Source organism: Lycium barbarum, chromosome 3 (assembly GCF_019175385.1).
Source record: "Lycium barbarum isolate Lr01 chromosome 3, ASM1917538v2, whole genome shotgun sequence".
Taxonomy (NCBI): Eukaryota; Viridiplantae; Streptophyta; class Magnoliopsida; order Solanales; family Solanaceae; genus Lycium; species Lycium barbarum.
The window spans coordinates 109241954-109265676 of NC_083339.1; positions in this window are offsets into that span (position 1 = coordinate 109241954).

Below are 23723 nucleotides of genomic sequence, written 5' to 3' on the forward strand. Positions count from 1 at the left end.
GTGGACCTATGAGTATAATTTCTCTAATTCACTCGAGCTATTACCCTGGCGAGTATTCTTCATGCGCCTTGGTAAGCCCTTGTCGTTCGAGGACGAACGACTGTTTAATTGGTATCTGATGTAACGACCCGTTTCGTCGTTACTGTAAAAAATTCCAAAATATCTGTAACTGTGTCATCCTGGACCTTTCCTTTTGCTAAAGTATTTCCGACGGACATCTAGCCTAGCGGTACCCGTTGTATGGAAGAGAGTCAAGCATCAAATTTCGGGTCGAAGACCCAGTTAAACCACCCAGTGCTAGGCTGAGCGCTATAGCGGTTGCGCTCTGGCGGCCCTGGCCCCGCTGAAGCATTAGTGTGGTGTTGGAATCAGCCTGCTGCAGCGTCTATGCGAGCCCTGCAGCGCTGCCGCTGAAGCGATGACGTGTAGTTAAATTCACTATTTAAGAAATTATTTCGGGAATTGGTCCCATTTTTCACAACCCTAACTTCCAGCTGCCCTGGCCTTTTGGAAAGCCTAAAATTCAAATTTGTTGATCATGGAAATCCTTCTAACACATTCCAATTCTTCATCCACCTAGTAAGTTACTCCTAAGAGTCTCCACCCGGAGAACCATCTAATGGGTATTACAAGTCCCTAGAGTTGGAGTAATGATGGGTTAGCTTTATCTTTCACATGAACTCCATTAAATAATCTCCCATCTTCTCCACCCAAATGAGTTAATAACCTAGATTCCTACCTTCCTGCTTCTTAAAAATAAGTTCTTCCATGGATCTTGGAAATGGGCCTTTCTCAATATAAGCTTAAAAATTGGTAAATCACCTAGTGTAGTAGTAGATGGAATCTAGAAATGGGTTAAGATCCCAAACCTTCCTTAATTATCTGAAATCTCTTATGAGGGTCCTAATGGTAATTTCTATTCTTGGGCCTCATGTTATCTCCAAGCTCTTTCATGCGGATTACGATGTGGTGATCGAGTTTAAGAAAGCAATGGATGTTCGTGGCACCCACTCGGCTATGAGGTAGGTTATGGCTTCCTTCTTGATAGACTCCGGTTAGTTTCCTATATTTATGTATTAGAAGGAATGGAAACTGCATGTGTAAGAATTGGAGATTTGGGATGGGATCCTAGGATGGTTTTGTTGTCTGATTTGTATGTTCGGGCTTGTGGCCTGTAGATTCTTTTGGATGTTTGAGTTGGTTTTCGTTAGTATCGGTGGATTTTATTTGACTTGGGAGTAGTGGGTGATACCTATTTTCTGTGTCTCACGATGAGAATTTTCGTAATATGTGATTAAGTGTGTTATGCTATTAATGCTGAATCTAGTTGATAAATGGAAGGATAAAATGAACCAACGGTTGCAATTGAGTTCTAGATTGAGTAGGAATGAATGCCTTATGAGTAGGAGGTGAATTTACTTGTATTAAGCTAATAGGCTAATAAAGGAAGAGCGGTAACATTGTATTGCGACTGATTTGATCTATGGTGTTGGCTTGATACCACGAGTGAGTAATTGGTATTGAGAATTGTTGTTACTAATTTTTGTGTTATGGTGGTACCTTAATTTGCTGTTGATACATGGATAGAATTCCGTATGACTTGTGTAGATATTGATGTTAGTATTGGCATACCCATGTTAGTATTAGTGACTTTGATATTTAGTTGGCACACCTATTGTTGGTGTTTGTGATTCAGACATATTGATGGCGTACCCATTGTTGATACTTGTGATATTGAGAATGATTATTGATGTTGATACATGCATTGCACGCACTCTCATTCTTCATGATACACTGTTGATACCTTGATGATACTTGATGAAACACTGTGATGAGCTGGGCTCAGTTTTACTTGAGTGACATGAGAGTCCGATATCTGATGTTCTTCTCGAAATCATGGATTGAGTGAATTGATACTTGATGAAAACTCTTTTTACTTGAGTGACGTGAGAGCTTGATATCCGATGAACATTCCAAAATCGTGGATTGAGAGAGCGCATGGACTCCGCGGGTCCCCAGGGCGGTGCTGGTGAGAACCCCTCATGGGCAAAGATCTGGGCTCCCGTCTGTCTGTTGGGAAAAGATCTAGGACTGGTGATACTTAGACTTCACGAGTCACTTTGGGTTGTACTACTAGATGTTGATATTTCTGTCCGGAGTACATGTGTACACAGCTTTGGAATGACATTGCATTGCAGCATGGCTTGTTTGAGATGATTTTGTGTTTCTTGTGATATTGGATTCAGATTAATATATTGAGACTTGACACAATTGGGATTAGATGCTACTTAGGCGATGATGTATAGATTATCTGTGACTTTTTCTGGTTGGTTTATCTTGTGGATCATTCATAGGATCAGCTGTATGTTTGGCCTCTAAAGGTTGTAGACTAAAGATATCATAGTGAAAAGTCAACTCCTAGATTTAAAACGAATGATATTAATGATATATGATTGTTGTGATATTGTTGTGGATCTGGCTTGTGGTTATTAGTGGAAGGTAATTGAGTTAAGGGTCTTGGTGTCATATTGTGCGAAGAATAGACGTAGGACTTGATTTAGTTGCTGATCATGTTTATTTGTGACTTTTTTTTTTACTGATATGTGTTTCTGACCATTGTCGGCCTATGATACTTACTCAGTACACGTTGACTGTACTGATTCTGCTCTTGCTACACCCTTTTCGGGTGTAGAGTGTTTCAGGTGATTGATTGCAACATGTTCGGAAATGCGCGGTGCCTAATCTAAAAGCCTCCCCCCACTTCATTCCGGAATGGAAGATGGGTCTTATAAAGTTGTGGTAATTCGTATCATTTAGTCGTTCTTATACTAGTCTAGACCAGGTCGTGGGAATTTGAAAGGAGTCCTTATTTATTTAATGGTTGTAAATATTTTCAATACTTGAGTTTATTAGATAATTGATTTCCGCTGTTAATGGTACTTATTTATTGGAATATTCAATTTGGCTTTACTCGATTAATGTGTTATTGATTGAGGGTTTGCCTACCGAGGAGAGAAAGGTAGGTGCCCGCGCGATCCTAAATTGGGTCATGACACCATGAACAGGAGTATTAGTTATCTAGGGCTTAAGGTAATAAAAAGTTATGGAATGGAATGGAAATAAAGGCCATTAAGTTTTTACATTAAAGAATATGATTGAATGACTAATTGACATATTTATTCTTGTACAACAAAAAAATAGGGAAATTATTAAAATGAAAATGAGAAAAAAATCCTTTGGCAAAAAAGAAGTGTCACATCACTCTTTTTTTGCCTCGAAATTTTTTGTTTTCCCTCCACACTCGAGAATTTTTTTTATGTTTAATTATATATGTATGTGTAACCTCAAGCCACATTCTCTAATATGTTTATCCACTTCCGTGATACGATTGTGATGTGATGTATAACTAACTTGTCAAGTTGTTAAATTTTCAAATTGAAAATTAATAGTGTATCGTATATAGTAGTGTATCGTATAGAGTAGTGGTAATATATAAATGGATTATCATGCACAAATCTATGAGTTGTGGTCAACCTTCAGCATAAATTTTCATTTTCTCGACCTGGGAATGCCACTTATAGGAGCTGTAACACCATAAATCTAGGTTAGGTGTGTATGTGTACAATGAGTGTTGATGTGACATATCAGCTACATGAATTCTTTCGAGATGAATTTGGGTAAAAGATAGCCGTTTTGAAGTCAAACCAAATAGTGAAGTTCGTAAGAGTTCTTAAAATCATCTAAGTCTGCGGTAGTCCTGACTTATGCCCACGTTTTTGGTAGTTACATTAGGAATCTGTGAAAACTCAATACATAAAAGTTGTAGACGTTTGAAACACCTTTCCATCCATATAAGGTTGAGCTCAAACAGAGCTCCGTGCTAGAGTTATGCCTATTTTACTGAAAGCTGTCGACAAAGTTGAAAACATAAAATTTTGACTAAATATGAAAATGGACCTAGGAGATTGCTGAGCTATGCTTAAAGCGAGCTAGGGTCATGCTATAAAACTCGCTCAGCGAGGTGTGGGGTCCCAAAATGAAAAATTTCAGAAAAATTGGCTAAGTATAAAATGGACCTAGGGGCTCGCTGAGCTAAGCTCAAAGCGAGATAGGGTCATGCTATAGACCTCGCTCAGCGAGGTGTTGGATCCAAAATGCCCTATCCAATAAATTCAACACTTTAATTGAAATTTCATTTATCAGACATTCCAACTACGTAGAAAACCCTTGAAGGATGACTTTTTTAGAGCAAACAATCCTAAGGCTTCCACAATACATCTAAGGTAAGTTCTTGATAAATTCCTATGATTTTTACCTTAATCTAATGAAGATTAACACTAGAAACCTCACCTATTCCATAGATTGTGAAAATTCGATTGAAGAACGGTGGAAGAAGAAAGTTGTTGGGAATTGGTTGTGAGGTAAGTTTCTGAAATTTAAGTATAGTTATGGAGATTTATTTTGGGTTTTATACCCTCTATATACCGTTAGAATCCATGGGTGAATCGCATGAAAGCAAGAATATGAAATTGGCTTAAAAACTCTAGTTTTCAAAAAGGGTGGGTATTCAAAAGAATAGTGTAAAGTCCTAGTCTTTCTCATCTAAATCGATTGTAGAGTGATTGTTGAACCTCGAAAAAACCCATTTGCTAGGTTTTAGCGGGAATTGAGGTATGTGTTCTTTTTCTGAAAATGTTTTGGATGTATGTCTATTTTTTGGAAATCTTCTTTGAAGTACGTTTAAGTTGTGAAAGCATGATCGATGTTTGAGAATTCTACTTTGATTGTTTGTATTAGTTAAAACCCTAGTTTGGTGGTTGTTTTTTGTTGAACTTGTTTTCGAAATAAAAGATGATATTTGAATAAGGTCATGCGCGTGTAGGGTCAAGTCCGCATCAAACCTTATACGAATTATACTTTTGTGATGAACATGTTTTGCCCTAATATGGATGATTAAACTTACTTCTCTAGAGGTTGGAACTTTAAACATGTTTTCGTTGAATGAGTTTCTTGAACTTGAGTGAATGATTTGGACATCAATTTCTAAATTTATTGTGACTTGAAATACCTCTATTGTGAGAAGATTACTTGAGAAATGAATTCGGCTATAAGCCATGATTGATGATTCGGTTGATATGTCATGATATGTATTTGGTTGTGTTTGGGCCTTTATGGGAAAGCTATGCTAGTCCAGAAGACGATTAGCCATTATGGATCCTAACGTATCGTTTTTTAGAATTGTTATGTCAGTCCAGAGGTCAATTGACCTCCGAGGCGTGTAGCCCGGTGCATCTATTGTTGTGCTAGTCCAGATGATGATTAGACTGCGTGGGGGTAATAGCCCTAGTGTATCGAATGATTGTTCGCCCGTGAGTTGACATGCATTGATTCTTTGATTATCTATAAGTTGGCTTGTTGATGATTTCAGATTCTTAAGTGAAAGACTTGATGTGGTAAACAGTAAATGAGTTAAGCTTGGGTATTCTTTATTATTGGTTTCTCTATGATGATTTTTGTTAAGTTTGATGTTTTACTCTGACTCTGGATTTTAAACTGTTGCATAGATACTGCTTTACTGATTTTTTTTCTATCTTATCTTGTTTTATTAACTATTGCCCCTTAGACACTTACTGAGTACCCAGTACTCAGACATAACATTGTTGTTTTTCATGGTGTGTCAGTTAACTTAGAGGAGCAAGTTCGTGATACATGTGCGAACTAGAAGAACTTGCTACTTTCAAACTTATTGGTGAGCCCAACCCTTGTTCATGAGACACCCCTATATTAGTTATTGCTTTTAGTTTGGGGGCTGCGTCACGAAGTTAGACTATTCGTTATCTATCATCTTAGAGGATCCATAGATAAACGTTAATAATATGGGTAGTGATTGAAGTCATTGTTTGACTCATTAGGTATTGCTACGTTCTTATGACGCTACATTTATATTAGACTTTCGCTGTTTTATTCATAACTGTGATCATGATCAATTAGCTATTTATAATTTGTTGGAATAAATAATGAAAGATTATTAAAAAGGAACTTGATGTTTATTGATTCATAAGGTGCTTCCAGAGTTGTTTGTAGCATCGGATGCCTGTTACATCCAGGGTCGGGTTTGGGGCGTGACAAGCTTGGTATCAAAGCCTATGTTTAGAAGCGTCCTAGATTTGGTATGTGTCGGTGGAGCTGTGTCTTGTGGAATCTTCTTCGTGTAGCTTGATCACTTGCATGACCGAATGACTACCGGGACATTTATAGGTGTTTCTCATTCTTCTTGATTATAGATTGTTCTATAGAGCTTGAACTTTTCTCTAGGATTGTTCCGACGTGTTCGTTATTTGTGCCTCGCGAGAATGGCTTTAACTATTGCTGCAATTTCTAACCTAGTGAACAATGGTGCCATGAGGTGCATGTAGACACGTGATTTTTGATCCTCCCAGGACGTTTTCACTGTCTTATTGACTAGTTTTCCTTTTTATTTTCAATGTTGTATTGACTAATTTTCCTTTTTAGTCTAATCTTTGACAATTTTAACTTTTATTTCCTTTTTAGTAGGTTTTTATTAGAGAATTTGAAAACCGCAAAAAGAGTTTTTAGAATATAAGTTTTGTTTTAATTTGCAACAAAAGAAAATTTCCCAAAAAATACGTTTTTATCTATTTTAGTTAATTTTCAAGTTAAAGATTGTAATAAATAAGTATCGAGTAACTGAGTATTTTTAATCTTGTTTTTTTTTTTTAAATTAGGAGTTGTAGTTTTATCAACTAAAAAAAAAGGAGAACCAATAGTGTATTGCCACTTGGCAAAATTCCATCCTATCTACCCAAAAAGCACATCCTACTTGGGAAGGGAATATTTCATTTTTCCTTCCTAAGATATTTCTATCCACACGGGCATTTTGGGAAAAGGGGATAAAGAAACACACTCAAAACCCTACACCAAAACACACACACGCATACTATAGAAGGAAAAGAAGGGAAGAAACCTATAGCGACTACACTCAAAATGGAATCAGCCCCATAGCTTAGAGTTAGTAGGGGAATTGAACTAAAAGTGAAAAATGAGTTTTTCAGTTGAGTGTGAGTCCTTCAACTTTTAAAATTAGGTAGAAGTGACAATTAACTAATTAATGTTAATGAGGTCAAACCCATAACTCCAGCTATTACACCCCTCGTGTTCGTAGTGGTAGGACCTATGGGTTCCTAGTCGGGTATGCCCTTAGAATAGAGACTCGAGCCCGAGTTTGGAGGTAGGAAGTGCCTCCCGTGTACGAGGGTACCAGCAGATATTCTTTGCAATTTATAGAGTTAGAAGTTGAACGAATCAAATCGACGCGATCTGAACTGAATTAGAAAAATCTACAGAACACCAGTCATCATCGACGGGTCATCGACATGGACGACGGACCGTCGATGTGCGGCATCGATAGGGTCCCGCAGCCTTGCATCTGCAGGCGCAGGTCGACGGACATTCGACACGTTGACGGGCCGTCGACCCGCTAGTCGAACCGGACCGCTGTAGCCTTTTGGCTTCCAAGTATAAATAGGTGGTTCACGACCTTATTTCATATTTTTCCTCCATTCCAAATCATAAAAACCCTAATATATTCTCTCCCAATATTTTCCATCATATTAGTGAAGATTTGACAAGATCCGGACCTCGTAGACCCGATCTTGTGAAGGAGAAAGTTGGTTCTAGGGTTTCTTCAAGGTTGTGAAGCTTAAAGAGTTGAAGTTGAAGTGATTCTTGGGATTTTTGACCTCTCAAGGTATGTAAATGATTTCTTCCCTTGTATTTGAGTTTATTATTAAGAGTTTTAGTGAACTAAGTAAAGAGAAGGTATTTGTGGGAGTGGTAAGTTAATGAAGGACAAGATGGTGACTTGGGGTTAATTTTAAGAGATGATTGGGAATGCATTTAAGTATATTTTTGATATATATGTGTGTGTGTGTGTGTCGTCATCGTGTTGTGGGTGTTGTGGTTGATGTTGGGTCGAATGAGAAGTTGAAGAGTTGTTAAGCTTATAAGGAAAATGTTGCCCATAAATTGTCAAGCTCTATTCATGTTTTAAATGATTAGTAAGCGAGGTAAATAGCCTAATTAAGCCCTATGTTATCTTAATTGTAGACTTGCAAGTTCGAGAGGTAGAAGTTGGACGATTGAGTATACTTCAAGGTATGTTAAGGCCATTTTTTCCTTCTTTTGGCATGATCCTATGACATGATCCCACAAGTAAGTAATCGAGCTTCCATATTACTCTACCCTTAGAAGCATTAGAAGTATTTCAGTCTTTGATGTTCATGTATCTCGTTCATGAGTGATCCTTCTGTTCATGGGTCCAGTCTTATGTAGCCAGCTCTGTGCATACAGTTTATTCATGCATTACATCCATTATATATTTATGTACATTGACCCGTGACTAGAAGGCGTTATATACGCGAATATTAGATATATGTGAAGTATGAGAAGAGATATTGGGGTTATACACGCATTACCACTATGATGATGATATTGATTATGGCCACAGAGGAGCCGATATGATATGATGAGATGCCATAGAGGCTTTACAGGCATTATATATGCACACACATCAGGTGTTATATACGCACATATATCAGGTGTTATATACGTACACATATATAGATGCATGACCATCGTTGGTAGGCATGAGCATGCATATTATGTGCCCACAGAGGCATTGTCAGTTATACAAATTTATGCAGATTTAGGCAGATACTAGTTCATACAAGTACATGCAGTCATTCATTTCAGTTTATGAGTTCAGATCTTATCCATGATTCTTATGTATATATGATCTTCTTATGCCTTACATACTCGGTACATTTTCCGTACTGACTCCCCGTTTCTCGGGGGGCTGCGTTTATGCTCGCAAGTACAGGGAGACAGATAGGTGGTCCAGCTCAATAGGACCTCTAGATCTAGCAGTGGTCAGTACGCTCCATTTGATCCAGAGCTACAGTCAGTTTTGGTATGCCCCTTTTGAGATGTGTATACATATTGGTAGAACGGGGCCTTGCCCCGTCCTTTATGCAGCTTTTATTCCATTAGAGGTCTGTAGACAGTTGTATGTAGTAGTAAGACGATGTAGCCTTGTCGGCTTTTATTCTCTTGGGTACAGTATATGTAGCAGCCTAGTTGGCTTGCACTGTTCTTCCGCATATTGTGTATATATATGCAGATTGTACAGAGTTCTGATGTTTTCCTCTTATGAGATCTGTCTTTGCCATTTATGGGACTTTGATGTCCAGTATGTTTCAAATATGAGTTTATAGGTGTTTGGTCGCTAGTGGTCAGACACTCGTCACGACTCATCGGTTTGGGTCGTGACACTCCCTCCCTTAGAAACATTCGTCCTCGAATGTTCGAACAATCCTGGGATATAAAAAAAATTTGGCAGAGTTTCCCCTATACTCATACCAATCTATCCTGCATGCAGCAACCCAAAATAATGCCACACAGGGCCACATACTATAACACATAATACCATGGCCTCACACGACCAAACACAATAACTGAAGTGAAATAATACCTGGGGGCGATGATGCCTCAGATCAAACCTCCTGTACTGCTAGGAACAAATACGGGTACTCAGTCTTCATTTCCTCTTCCGCTTCCTAAGTCACTTCCTCAATATTCTTTTCCTCCACAAGAATTTAACGGAGGCTATGTCCTTGGTCCGCAGCCGACGGACCTGTCTGCCCAATATAGCCACTGAAACTTCCTCGTATAATAACTGCTTGGTCACCTGGATGTCATCCACTGGTACCACTTTTGAAGGATCTCCGATACACTTACGAAGCATAGATAAATGAAATACTAAATGTAGCGACTCTAACTCAGAAGGCAATTCTAGCTCATATGCCACTGTGCCCACTATATGAATGATCTTATACGGCCCAATATATCGAGGGCTCAACTTACCCTTCTTGCAAAACCTCATCACTCCTTTCATAGGCGAAACTTTCAGGAATACCCAATTGCCTATCTCGAACTCTAGCTTACGTCGTCGATTATCCGCATAAGATTTCTGTCGACTCCGAGCCATTAGCAACCGCTCTCTAATCACTTTCACCTTATCAACGACCTGCTGAATTAAGTCTGGGCCTACTAACTGATTCTCCCCGACATCGAACCACCCTATGGGTGATCTACATCTCCGCCCATATAAGGCCTCATAAGGAGCCATCTGAATACTAGAATGGTAACTGTTGTTATATGCAAACTCGATAAGAGGCAAATGATCATCTCACTGCCTTGAAAGTCAAGTACACAAGCTCTAAGCATATCCTCAAGGGTTTGTATAGTACGCTCTTCCTGTCCATCTGTTTGGGGGTCAAACGCAGTACTAAGACTCACCTGAGTCCCCAATCTTTGTTGAAAAGACTTCTAGAATTTGGCTGTGAACTGTGCTCCCCTATATGAAATAATGGCTATAGGAACACCATGAAGTCGTACAATCTCCTGAAGATAAATCCTTGCATAATCCTCGGCTGCATAAGTAGTTCTGACAGGCATAAAGTGAGCTGACTTTTAAGACTATCAACTATGACCCATATCGAATCACACTTCCGCTGAGTACGGGGCAACCCTGTAATAAAGTCCATATTAATTACCTCCCACTTCCATGTCAGAATCTCGATAGCCTGCAATAGACCTCCAGGCTTCTGGTGCTCTATTTTGACCTGTTGACAATTTGGACACTGAGTGACAAATTTTGCTATATCTCTCTTCATACTATCCCACCAATAAAATTCTTTGAGATCATGGTACATCTTTGTTGAGCCTGGATGAATAGAATAGCGAGAGTAATGTGCCTCCCCCATAACCTGCTGACGGAGTCCTGCAATATTAGGAACACATAACTTACCTCAACACCTGACCACTCCATCACCTGTAATCACAAAGGGTGTCTTTTCTTTCTGAGGTGCTGTATCTCGGTAGTGAACTAAAACAGAATCCTCATACTGACGCTCCTTTATCTCTACTACCAAGGATGATACTGCTGTGTCTTGAACAGTAACTCCCGCATCCCCCGAATCTATCAATCGAACTCCGAGGCTAGCTAATCGATGAACCTCACGAACCATTTCTCTTCTCTCTAGCGGCACGTGTGACCGGCTACCCATAGATTTACGACTAAGGGCATCGGCTACTACGTTAGCCTTCCTGGGATGGTACAGAATATCCATATCATAGTCTTTTAACCACTCTAACCATCGCCTCTGACGCAAGTTCAAGTCCTTCTGCTTAAAGATGTACTGGAGACTCTTACGAAAAGTATAGATATCAACATGGACACTGTATAAGTAGTGTCTCCATATCTTCAAGGCATGAATCATTGCCGCTAACTCAAGCTCATGGGTTGGATAATTCTTCTCGTGCTTCTTCAACTGCCTAGAAGCAAAAGCGACAACCTTACCGTGCTGCATCAACACACAGCCTAATCCAACACCTGAGGCATCACAATATATGACATAGCCATTTGCGCCTTCTGGAAGAGTCAAAACTGGTGATGAAGTCAACTTATCCTTCAACGTCTGAAAACTCTGCTCGCAAGCATCTATCCATTTAGCTGATTTCTGAGTCAATTTAGTCAATGGGGCTGAAAGAGAGGAAAATCCTTCTACAAACCTTCTATAATAACTTGCCAAGCCAAAGAAGCTACGTATCGCCGTTGGTGCCCTGGGCCTTGGCCAATTCTTTCACAGCCTCAATCTTCTGGGCATCCACTATAATGCCTTCCTTCGAAATAATGTGACCCAGAAAAGACACAGAGTTCAACCAGAACTCACACTTAGAAAACTTGGCATACCACTCTTTTCCTTGAAGAATTCCAAGCACTGCTCATAGATGTTCTGCATGATCAGCCTCTGACGGCGAATAAACCAGAATATCGTCTATGATCACAATTACGAACAAATCTAGAAAAGGCCTGAATACACGATTCATCAAATCCATGAATACGGCTGGGGCATTAGTTAGCCCGAACGACATAACACGAAACTCATAGTGGCCATATCTAGTCCGGAATGCCGTCTTCGGAATGCCCTCTTCCTTTACCCTGACCTGGTGATATCCTGATCTCAAGTCTATCATCGAGAAATATTTAGCGCCTTGCAACTGATCGGATAAATCATCGATCCTAGGGAGCGGATACTTATTCTTTACAGTCACTTTGTTCAATTGCCTATAATCAATACACATTCGCAAAGAGCCATCCTTCTTTCTTACAAATAACACTGGCGCTCCACACGGTGATGTACTAGGCCTGATAAAACCCTTCTCGAGCAAATATTTCAACTGCTCTTTCAACTCCGCAGGTGCCATCCTATAAGGAGGGATATATATTGGTTGAGTGTCTGGCAATAGGTCAATAGTAAAATCAATCTCCCTCTCTGGGGGAATGCCTGGAAGCTCATCTGGAAACACTTCTGGGAACTCATTAACCACAGGAACAAACTGAAGAGTCGGCGACTCTGCTTGCATAACTTAAACTCGAACTAGGTGAAAAATATACCCTTTTCTGATCATTTTCTCTACCTTAAGGTAGGAAATAAACCTACCTCTAGGCGAAACAGCATTGCCCTTCCACTCTAGGACTGGCTCGCCTGGAAACTGGAATCGAACCATCTTTGCGCTACAATCAACATTAGCATAACAAGTAGCCAACCAGTCCATGCCCATAATAACATCAAAATCAATTATATCTAACTCAATCAGATCTGCTACGATATGGCGGTCACAAACTATAACGACACAGTCTCGGAATCGAAGTGTACACAATCCTCTTGTACATTCATACTGCCCTGCTCAATACGTAGGAACCTATCTGCTCGGGCCCATCGGACCTCTTGAGGTAGATCATGGCGGAGAAAAGCATCTAAGAACTCTCGCCACATAGCTGGAGGGGCATTTTCTCCCCTAGATAACTCCCATGCCTGATACCACTGCATCGAAATATCCCGGAGTCTATATGAATCCAACTCCACCGACTCAACCTCATCCGGGTGTATAACCCTCAAGGTCCTCTACATACCATCAATGAAATCCTGGGGGTCTATATTTTGCTTGACCACAGAAAATTCGAGAGGACCTAACCAAAGGAAGGTCTTAACCCTCGAATTACCGGCCCTATTTACTGGGTCAACACCAACCCCCTGTCGCTGTTCCTGGGCGGCAACTAATCTAGTCAATAATCGTACAACATCCCGTACATCCTGGCACGGTGCATCCGACTGAGGAACTGGGGCAGGTGCTAGAGGCGGGGTATGCGATGTCTCAGACGGCCCCTCACTCTGAATCTCATCCCGGGCCCTCGTGGCCTACCCTGTAAGGCTAGTGGCATCACCGGCCGCTCTCTTGCCCTTCTAGGCGGCTGTAGGTTTCTTGCAGGGCATCGCTGAAATCAGAACAATTTATCAGAAAGTGAACGCTTAACACAGGGCTCTATCGCACAATCTAAGAGAGAAAGAATGACATCATCCTAAATGTCCTGTAGCCTCCTGTTTATAAGTGTGGTACATAACACGCCCATAAACAAGAATCTACTAGACACGGTCTGTAGACAACCCTAGGACGAAACTCCTCTGATACCACTTCTGTCACGACCCAAACCGATGAGTGGTGACGAGTGTCTGACCCCTAGCGGCCAAACACCCTTAAACTCGTACCTGAAACATACTGAACATCAAAGGCCCATAAATGGCAAAAACTGATCTCATAAGAGGAAAACATCATAACTCTGTACAATCAACATATATATACACAACATGCTGAAGAACAGTGCAAGCCAGCTAGGCTGCTACATATACTGTACCCAAAAGAATAGAAGCCGACAAGGCTACATCGTCTGACTACTACATACAACTGTCTATAGACCTCTACTGGAATAAAAGCTATAGAAAGGACAGAACAGGGCCCCGTCATACCCATATGCATACACATCTCAAAAGGGGCATACCAAAACTGATTGTAGCTCCGGATCAAATAGAGCATACTGACCACTGCAGGATCTAGAGGTCCTACTAAGCTGGACCACCTATCTGTCTCCCTGTACCTGCGGGCATGAACGTAGCCCCCCGAGCAATGGGGAGTCAGTACAGATAATGTACCGAGTATATAAGGCATAAGAACATCATATATACATAAGAATCACGAATAAGATCTGAACTCATAAACTGAAATGACTGACTGCATGTACTTGTATGAACTAGTATCAACCTAAATCTGTAAAACTACAATGCCTCTGTGGGCACATAATATGCATGCTCATGCCTACCAACGATGGTCATGCATCTATATATGTGTGCGTATATAACGCCTGTAAAGCCTCTATGGCATCTCACCATATCATATCAGCTCCTCTGCGGCCATAATCAATATCATCATCATAGTGGTAATGCGTGTATAACGCCTAACTCTCTTCTCATACTTCATATATATCTAATATTCGCGTATATAACGCCTTCTGGTCACGGGTCAATGTACATAAATATATAATGGATGTAATGCATGAATAAACTGTATGCACAGAGCTGGCTACATAAGACTGGACCCATGAACAGAAGGATCACTCGTGAATGGGATACATGAACATCAAAGACTGAAATACTTCTAATTCTTCTAAGGGTAGAGTAATATGGAAGCTCCCTTACTCGCTTGTGGGATCATGTCATAGAATCATGCCAAAAGAAGGAAAGAATGGCCTTAACATACCTTGAAGTATACTCAATCGTCCAACTTCTACCTCTCGAACTTGCAAGTCTACAATTAAGATAACATAGGGCTTAATTAGGCTATTTACCTCGCTTACTAATCATTTAAAACACGAATAGAGCTTGACAATTTATGGGAAACATTTTTCTTATAATTTTAACAACTCTTCAACTTCTCATTCGACCCAACATCAACCACAATACCGTCAACGCGATGACGACACACACACACACACACACACACACACAAACACACACACACACACACACACACACACACATATATATATATATATATATATATATATATATATATATATATATATATATATATATATATCAAAAATATACTTAAATGCATTCCCAATCATCTCTTAAAATAATCCCAAGTCACCATCTTGTCCTTCATCAACTTACCACTCCCACAAATACCTTCTCTTTACTTAGTTCACAAAAACTCTTGATTATAAACTCAAATACAAGGGTAGAAATCATTTACATACCTTGAGGGGTCAAAAATCCCAAGAATCACTTCAACTTCAACTCTCTAAGCTTCACAACCTTGAAGAAACCCTAGAAGCAACCTTCTCCTTCACAAGCTCGGGTCTACGGGGTCCGGGTCTTGTCATATCTTCACTAATATGATGGAAAATATTGGGAGAGAATATATGAGGGTTTTTCTGATTTAGAATGGAGGAAAAATATGAAAGAAGGTCGTGAACCACCTATTTATACTTGGAAGCCAAAAGGCTACAGCGGTCCGGTTCGACGAGCGAGTCGACGGCCCGTCGACCTGCGCCTGCAGATGCAAGGCTGCGGGACTCTGTTGACGCCGCACATCGACGGTCCATTGACCATGTCGATGACCCCTCGACGATGACTGGTGTTCTGCAGATTTTTCTGATTCAGTTCAGATCGCGTCGATTAGATTCGTTCAACTTCTAGCTCCATAAATTGCCAGGAATATCTGCTGGTACCCTCGTACACGGGGTAAGGCACTTCTTACCTCCAAAATCAGGCTCGGGTCTCTATTCCAAGGGCATACCCGACTAGGAAATCATAGGTCCTACCACTACGAACACGAGGGGTGTAACACCAGCCATTGATGCTCAACCTATCTTGCTCCTCCTTCTACTTATGTTTTTTCTTCTTCTTCTCATTCTTTAGGAATCTAACTCTCCCAAAACGTTTTTAAATAGTAGATCCAAGATTTTATTTGTGTTTTTGTTGAGAAGATTTGTAGAGAAAAGTTGTGGAAAAAGAATATCAAAATATTATTGGGTTTGTTGGATTGCATTTGCTTCGTTCTTGAGCTTGGAATTACTTCAAAGGACCATTCATTAATTATTGGTAAGTGAAAAAGATTAATTTTTGTGCATTCTTCAGCTCGGTTTAGCAAACTCAATTTGGTTGTTTCTGTCAACAACTTTTGTAGATGTCTGGACAACTCCGAAAGTGGTTGACAGAAACAATTGAACTTTGTCAGACAAATACAAAAGTTGCCCTAACAACTACTACAGTTACCCGACAACTGTGTGTAGTTGTTGGACTACTGAATAGTTGATAGGAGAACTAATTCAATAGTGGAACAACTTTTATTGTTGTGGCAACAAATAGTTGGACAATTACAGAAGTTATTCCGATAACTACTAAAGTTGTCTGACAACTGTGTTTAGTTGTTGGTTAACTGATTAATTGTCAGGACAACTAGTAAAATTGTGGAACAACGTATCAGTTGTTGGAATAAATAGTTGAATAATTACAAAAGTTGTCCCCTAAAAATACTAAAGTTGTCTGACAGCTGCCGATGGTTGTGGGACAACTAAAGAGGTGTAGGGATAAGTAATCAAGTACTTTAGCAATTTTGAAGTTGTTTGATGAATCTCTCTTTTTCAAGACCACTGAAATATGTATTTTTTGTGATATCTTCAGGTATTATGACCATCAGTGGAAGACCAAATAATAATAGGAGTTGATTTACCTGGTGAATGGGTGGAGAATGCTACTCGTTATACTTGGCTTTCAAAGGGTCGGGAGACTGTACCAATAATGATAAGCAATGATGCTATGCATAATGAGTTGGTTGCGATCATCGTTTCTAGGTTTGAGTTAAGTTGTGATGAAGATGATCTTTCCATTAGTTACATGCTCAGCTTTGCTAAAAAGCAAAAGGGATGTCCTGCTTCGATAAGGAATGATCTTGATTTGCGATTTTATTTTTGTGATCCAAACAAGCCAATTCTAAGGGTATCTGTGGTTGAAAAAATGGTAGAGGGAACAGATTTAGTGCAAGTGGAACCAAATATGAAAAATGATAAAGAGCATCTTATGACTACGAATATTACAATTGTCACGACCCAAATAGCCGTGAGTGGCACCCACACTAAATCTCCTAGTGGGCGAACCATCCCTTTTACCAATTATCATCTAATTAATCAATTTTTAAAATATTCAAGGATATAATAATAATAATAATAATAATAATAATAATAATAATAATAATAATAATAATAATAATAATAATAATGACCAAACTTTCTGGTGATTCCATAATTAAATAAAGGTGCGGAAATCTAACTATTACCACCCCAAAATCCTTTTCGTATAAGAACTCTAAAACACAACTGTCTATAAATGTAAATAATGGCTAGAATGAAAGTAGACATCAAATAAGAAAGATCTTCAGGCGGCATTGCATAGATAGGAGCTCACCCTCTGAACTAAACATAAATAGCCTCAAGCTAGATATGAGGTCTGGAAGATGTCTCTGACACACAATCGCACTCAAATAAAAAGGTGAAGCAAGGTAGCATCAGTACAAACACTATGCACCAATAGATATCATAGGCCGACTAAGATTAGTATCATGCTTACATTCATAAAATTAACAAGATAGGCACAACAACACATAACCAAATAATGTCATCAACAAAATAGACAGCCAACACTGGAATAAGATAAGCCCAGCCACAACCATAAGAACAATAGTACAAGTCCGATGCAATGCAATGAACCAATGATAGTATCTCAACCGTGTACACACATGCTAACTGGTAATGTTTTCCCAATTAGCCATGACCTGCAGGGGACCCATGGTGTCCATATACCACTTGCTCTGGAACCCCCCGTCAAATGTGCCTTATATATATATATATATATATATATATATATATATATATATATATATATATATATATATATATATATATACTGTTTTACATCACAACGTGTTTCTCAACCTATTTCCAGTTCATCAGTAAATATGAAATAGGATCAGTCAAGAACACAAGGCACCATGCTACAAATCAATGAAGACTCAAAAAATCAGCTCATCAATCAATATGAACATGAAATCATCTCAATCAGAAGAAGAGTATATATAACTCTTTCCGTCTCATATCACAACAATTCCACCTCAGGTTCAGTACATAAAGTAGTGGCGACCGGCCCACATAATCAATCAATCAGTACCAACCTAGGAATTCCCAACCAGACTTTATGTCCGAAGACCTATACATGCTTTCTCGCATCAATTCTATTACCTATACATTCAACTAATCAAAGTCTAACTCAAGTAGACCGTAACCTACCTTAGATGCAGAACTGGAACAAGGAAAGCTACTCTGCAATAGCTTTTCCCTTTCGCAAAGCTTTGGAACGTTCAAAGTCTTGCAATATGATGTAGAGTGAGAAATGGATCATTTACTCTAACAAGAACAACAATTGGGAAAGAAAACCCAATTACTTCTACCCTTATTCAAATGGGTGAACTATCACTTAGTGGTGAATTCATCATAATATCAATCCCAACAATCGTACTATTCCAATTCTTGTGTTTCTACTCGACTCAACCCCTTTCAAGCAGCTTTTATGCTAAAGTTCTCATTTTTATTAGAACCCCAAGTCTCAATATGCAATTTCCACTATAAGCAATCAATTCTCATCCTAGAAAGTGATACTCTACACTCCTAGATGAATAAACAATGATAAAATCAACAACCCATTCATTATTTAAGGGTTTACTACTTCTAGGGTTCTAATCTTTAATTCACCATTAGGGGACCTTAAACTAATCATGGAACTTAAGGATGTTAATGGAATGAACAACAAGGGTTAAGTCTTAACTTCAAAGAGTAGTTTCACCCTAGCCTTAGAAATTTGCCTGCCACTTTCTTGGAAACTGTTTTTGGTGTAATTTGGGGAATGTCTTCAAAATTTGTGATATAAAAGTAAGTTTCTGCCTCCCGTCGATCGTTGCAGCGGTCATATCTTAACTGCAGCGGTCTTGCTGCAGCCGGAACCCTACCGCTACGACGAACCTCATTTAATCCGAAACCCTACGGCGGCGACCAGCAAGCCCCGACGGCGGACTTGCTACAGCGGTAATAGCACCACTGCAGCGGTCCAAATCAACTAGTGAGCTCTGGTTTTTCACCCAAAATCCCAACACCAATCTGAGGCCCACCAGACGCAAACCAAACATGCACATATTACATCAAATTTCAGTTTTTAGACTTCTAACTCTTTGAATTCTCATTAGGTTCATTTTTATTCTTGGGAAGATACTGACAAGGGTAAATTGGTCAAAGCCCCCATAACGACCTAGTGGGTCGTTACATCAGATACCAATTAAAATCTGTTCATCCCCGAGCGGACAAGGATGGGAAACAAGGGGAAAGGTACCTGACTCAGTGAAAAGTTGGGGATAATTATTACGCATATATGATTCAGTCTCCCAAGTAGCTTCCTCAACGGGATGATTCTTCCACTGAACTTTCACGGATGCTATCTCCTTCGATTTCAACTTACGAACCTCCCTATTTAAAATAGCAATAGGCCAATAAGACAGAATCCCAACGAATGATAAATGAACCATCACCATGATCTCTTCAACATAGAGACATGAAACACCGGATAAACGCCTGGAAAACTTTGAGGCAAAGCCAACTCATAGGCTATCTCCCCCACACGACTATGGATCTCAAACGGACCAATGAATCTAGGACTAAGCTTACCTTTCTTTCCAAACCTCATCATACCTTTCATGGGTGAGACTTTCAACAAAACTTGTTCTCCAACCATGAACTCAAGATCTCGGACCTTTCGATCCGCATATTCCTTCTGTCTACTCTGAGCCGCCAGGAGCTTTTCTTGAATCACCTTAACCTTATCTAATGACTCTCTGAAAAGATCAGTACCCCATGGCCTTACCTCAAACGCATCAGACCATCCAATAGGATATCTATATATTCTCCCATAAAGAGCCTAAAACGGAGGCATATCAATGCTCGAGTGGTAACTATTATTATATGCAAACTTTGCCAATGGTAAGAACTGATCCCAATGGCCACCGAAGTCAATCGCACACGCTTGGAGTCCACCAAGACTGACCATCTATCTAAGGGTGAAAATCTGTGCTAAGATCCAACCGAGTGCCTAACTTAGACTGTAAAGTCCTCCAAAATCGGGATGTGAATATCGTGCCTCTATCAGATATGATGGAAATAGGAACCCCATGCAGACGAACAATCTCACGGATGTAAATCTGGGCTGACTTCTGAGCAGTATAGGTGATCTGGACAGGTATGAAATGAGCAGACTTGGTCAACCTATCAATAATGACCCAAATCGAATCAAACTTAGCCAAGGTCTTGGGAAGACCAACAACAAAATCGATAGCTATCCTCTCCCACTTCCACTCAGGAATGGGCATCCTCTGAAGCATACCTCTGGGTCTGTGGTGTTCGTATTTAACTTGCAAACAATTTAAACACTGTGAAACAAACTCAACAATATCACGCTTCATCCTAGCCCACCAATAATGTTGCCTCAAATCCCGATACATCTTGGTAGCACCAGGATGAATAGAATATCTAGAACTGTGAGCCTCCTCTAAAATCATCCTAATCAAGTTATCAACACGAGGGACACAGACTACATCTCTAGCTTGAAACTAGTTTGCTCGATCAGATCCGAGGATGAGCTTCTACCTATGCCATGCCACCTGAAGATCTCTCTTTCCAGATGTCTACTTTCATTCCAGACATTATTTGTTATATTTGAGATATACTTCATTCTTTAGACATTGTTTTTAGAGTACTTATGACTTTCAAATTTTGGGGGTGTAATAGTTAGACTTCCGCGCATATATTATCTCTTAATTATGAATTTATTTATTTATTCATTCATTCACTTGTCTATTGATTGTTGATAAATGATTAAAGAAGTTGAAATTGGCTAATGGTTAATAGGTTAAAGGGTAAGGGTTCGCTTCCTAGTGATAATAAGGTAGGTGCCCGCACGATCTGTAATTAGGGTTGTGACACTATGATATCTGGCCGAGCTGGTGCTGTTGCAGACTCTGCTACCTCATGTGGAACTACCTAATGCTCAGGGGACTCGGCCCAAGCCTGACCAACTGCAAGAGCCCCTCCCATGGCTAGTGTTGCCGCTCCCCTGCCTCTGCCACAGCCACAGCCCCTGTCCAGGCCTCCACCACGAACTGCGGCCTTAGCGGCCTACCCTCCACCGCGAGCTGCGGCCCCAACAGCCGGCGCAGGTACCTCATTTGCTGCTGCTGCCGGACGAGTCCTAACCATCTGTGAGAGAATAGAAAGAAAAGGCAGTAACCAATTTGAATCATTCAGATACAAATTGGAATCGAGTAGCACGAAAGAAATAATTTAAAATTTCCTAATGCTCTATAGCCTCTCGAAGATAAGTACAAATATCTTTGTACTGATCTGCAAGACTCTACTAGACATGTCCTTGTATAACGAGATCGACGAACCTGGGGCTCTGATACCAACTTCGTCACGATCCAAATAGCCGTGAGTGGAACACACACTAAATCTCCTAGTGGGTGAACCATCCCCTTTTCCAATTATCATCTAATTAATCAATTTTTTAAAACAGTCAAGGATATAATAATTATAATAATAACCAAATTGTCTAGTCATGTCATAATTAAAGAAAGGTGCGGAAATCTAGCTATTACAATCCCAAAATCCGAAAGTCATCGTACAAGGCCTCTAAAACATAACTGACTAAAGAACGAACAACTGTCTATAAATGTAAATAATATCTGCAATGAAAGTAGACATCAAATAAGAAAGATCTTCAGGTGGCATGGCATGGATAGGATCTCACCCTCTGATCTGAACGGGAAATAGCCTCAAGATAGATATGAGGTCTGGACGATGTCTCTGGCACACAATCTGCACTCAAATAAAAAGGTACAGCGAGGTGGCATCAGTACAGACACTATGTACCAGTAGATATCATAGGCTGACTAAGATTAGAATCATGCATACATTCATAAAATTATCATGATAGGTAGATAGGCACAAAATCACAAAACCAAATAATGTCATCAAAAGAATAGACAGCCAACACAGGAATAAGATAAGTCCAGCCACAACCATCAACCGGAATAGTACAAGTCCGATGCAATGCAATGCAACAATAATAGTATCTCAACCGTGTAAACACATGCTAACTGATAATGTTTGCCCAATTAGCCATGACCTGCAGCGGACCCATGTTGTCCATGTACTACTCACTCCGGAACTAACCTCGGATCACGAGCCCATAACTAGGCCACATCCTCACCCCCTGTCAAATGTTCCTTTTACACACATACACACATACACATACACACACACTTATATATATATATATATATATATATATATATATATTCTGTCTTTCATCACAATATTTTTCTCAACCTATTTCAAGTTCATCATTAAATATGGAATAGGATCAGTCAACAATATCAAAATCAAGAACACAAAGCACTATGACATAAATCAATCAAGACTCAACAAATCAGCTCATCAAACAATATGAATATGAAATCATCTCAATCACAAGAAGAATATATATTAACTCCTTCCTTCTCATATCACAACAATTCCACCTCAAGTTCAGTACATAAACTAGTGGCGACCAGCCCACATAATCAATCAATCAGTACCAACCTAGGAATTTCCAACCAGACTTCATGTCCGAAGACCTATACATGTTTTCTCCCATCAATTCTATTACATATACAGTCAACTAATCAAAGTCCAACTCAAGCAGACCGTAACCTACCTCAGATGCAGAACTGGATTAATGCAAGCTACTCCGCAACAGGTTTTCCTTTTCATAAAGTTTCAGAATGTTCAAAGTCTAGCAATATGTTGCTAAGTGAGTAATGAATCATTTACTCTAATAAGAACAACAATTGGAAAAGAAAACCCAATTACTTCTACCATTTTTCAAATGGTTGAACTATCACTTAGTGATGAATTCATCATAATATCAATCCCAACAATCATAGCATTCCAATTCATGGGTTTCTGCTCGATTCAACCCCTTTCAAGTAGCTTTTATGCTAAATTTCTCATTTTTTTTAGAACCCTAAGTCTCAACATGCAATTTCCAGTATAAGCAATCAATTCTCATACTAAAAAGTGATACTCTACACTCCTAGATGAATAAACAATGATAAAATCAACAATCCATTTATTATTCAAGGGTTTACTACGTCTAGGGTTCTAATCTTTCATTCACCATTAGGGGACCTTAAACTAATCATGGAACTTATGCATGATAATGGAATGAACAACAAAAGGGTTAAGTCTTACCTTCAAAGAGTAGTTTTACCCTAGCCTTAGAAATTCACCTGTCACTTTCTTGGAAACTGTTTTTGCTGTTATGTAGGGAATGGCTTCGAAATTTGTGATATCAAAAGTAAGTTTCTGCCTCCCATCGACCGCTGCAGGTGTCATATCTTCGTTGCAGCGGTCTCACTGTAGCGGGAACCCCACCGCTACGATGAACCTTATTTAACCCGAAACCCCGCGGTGACAGACTCACTACAGCGGTAATACCACTGCTGCAGCGGTCCAAATCGACCGGTGAGCTTTGGCTTTTCACCTAAAATCTCAACACCAATCCGAGGCCTTACAGACGCAAACCAAACATGCACATATTACATAA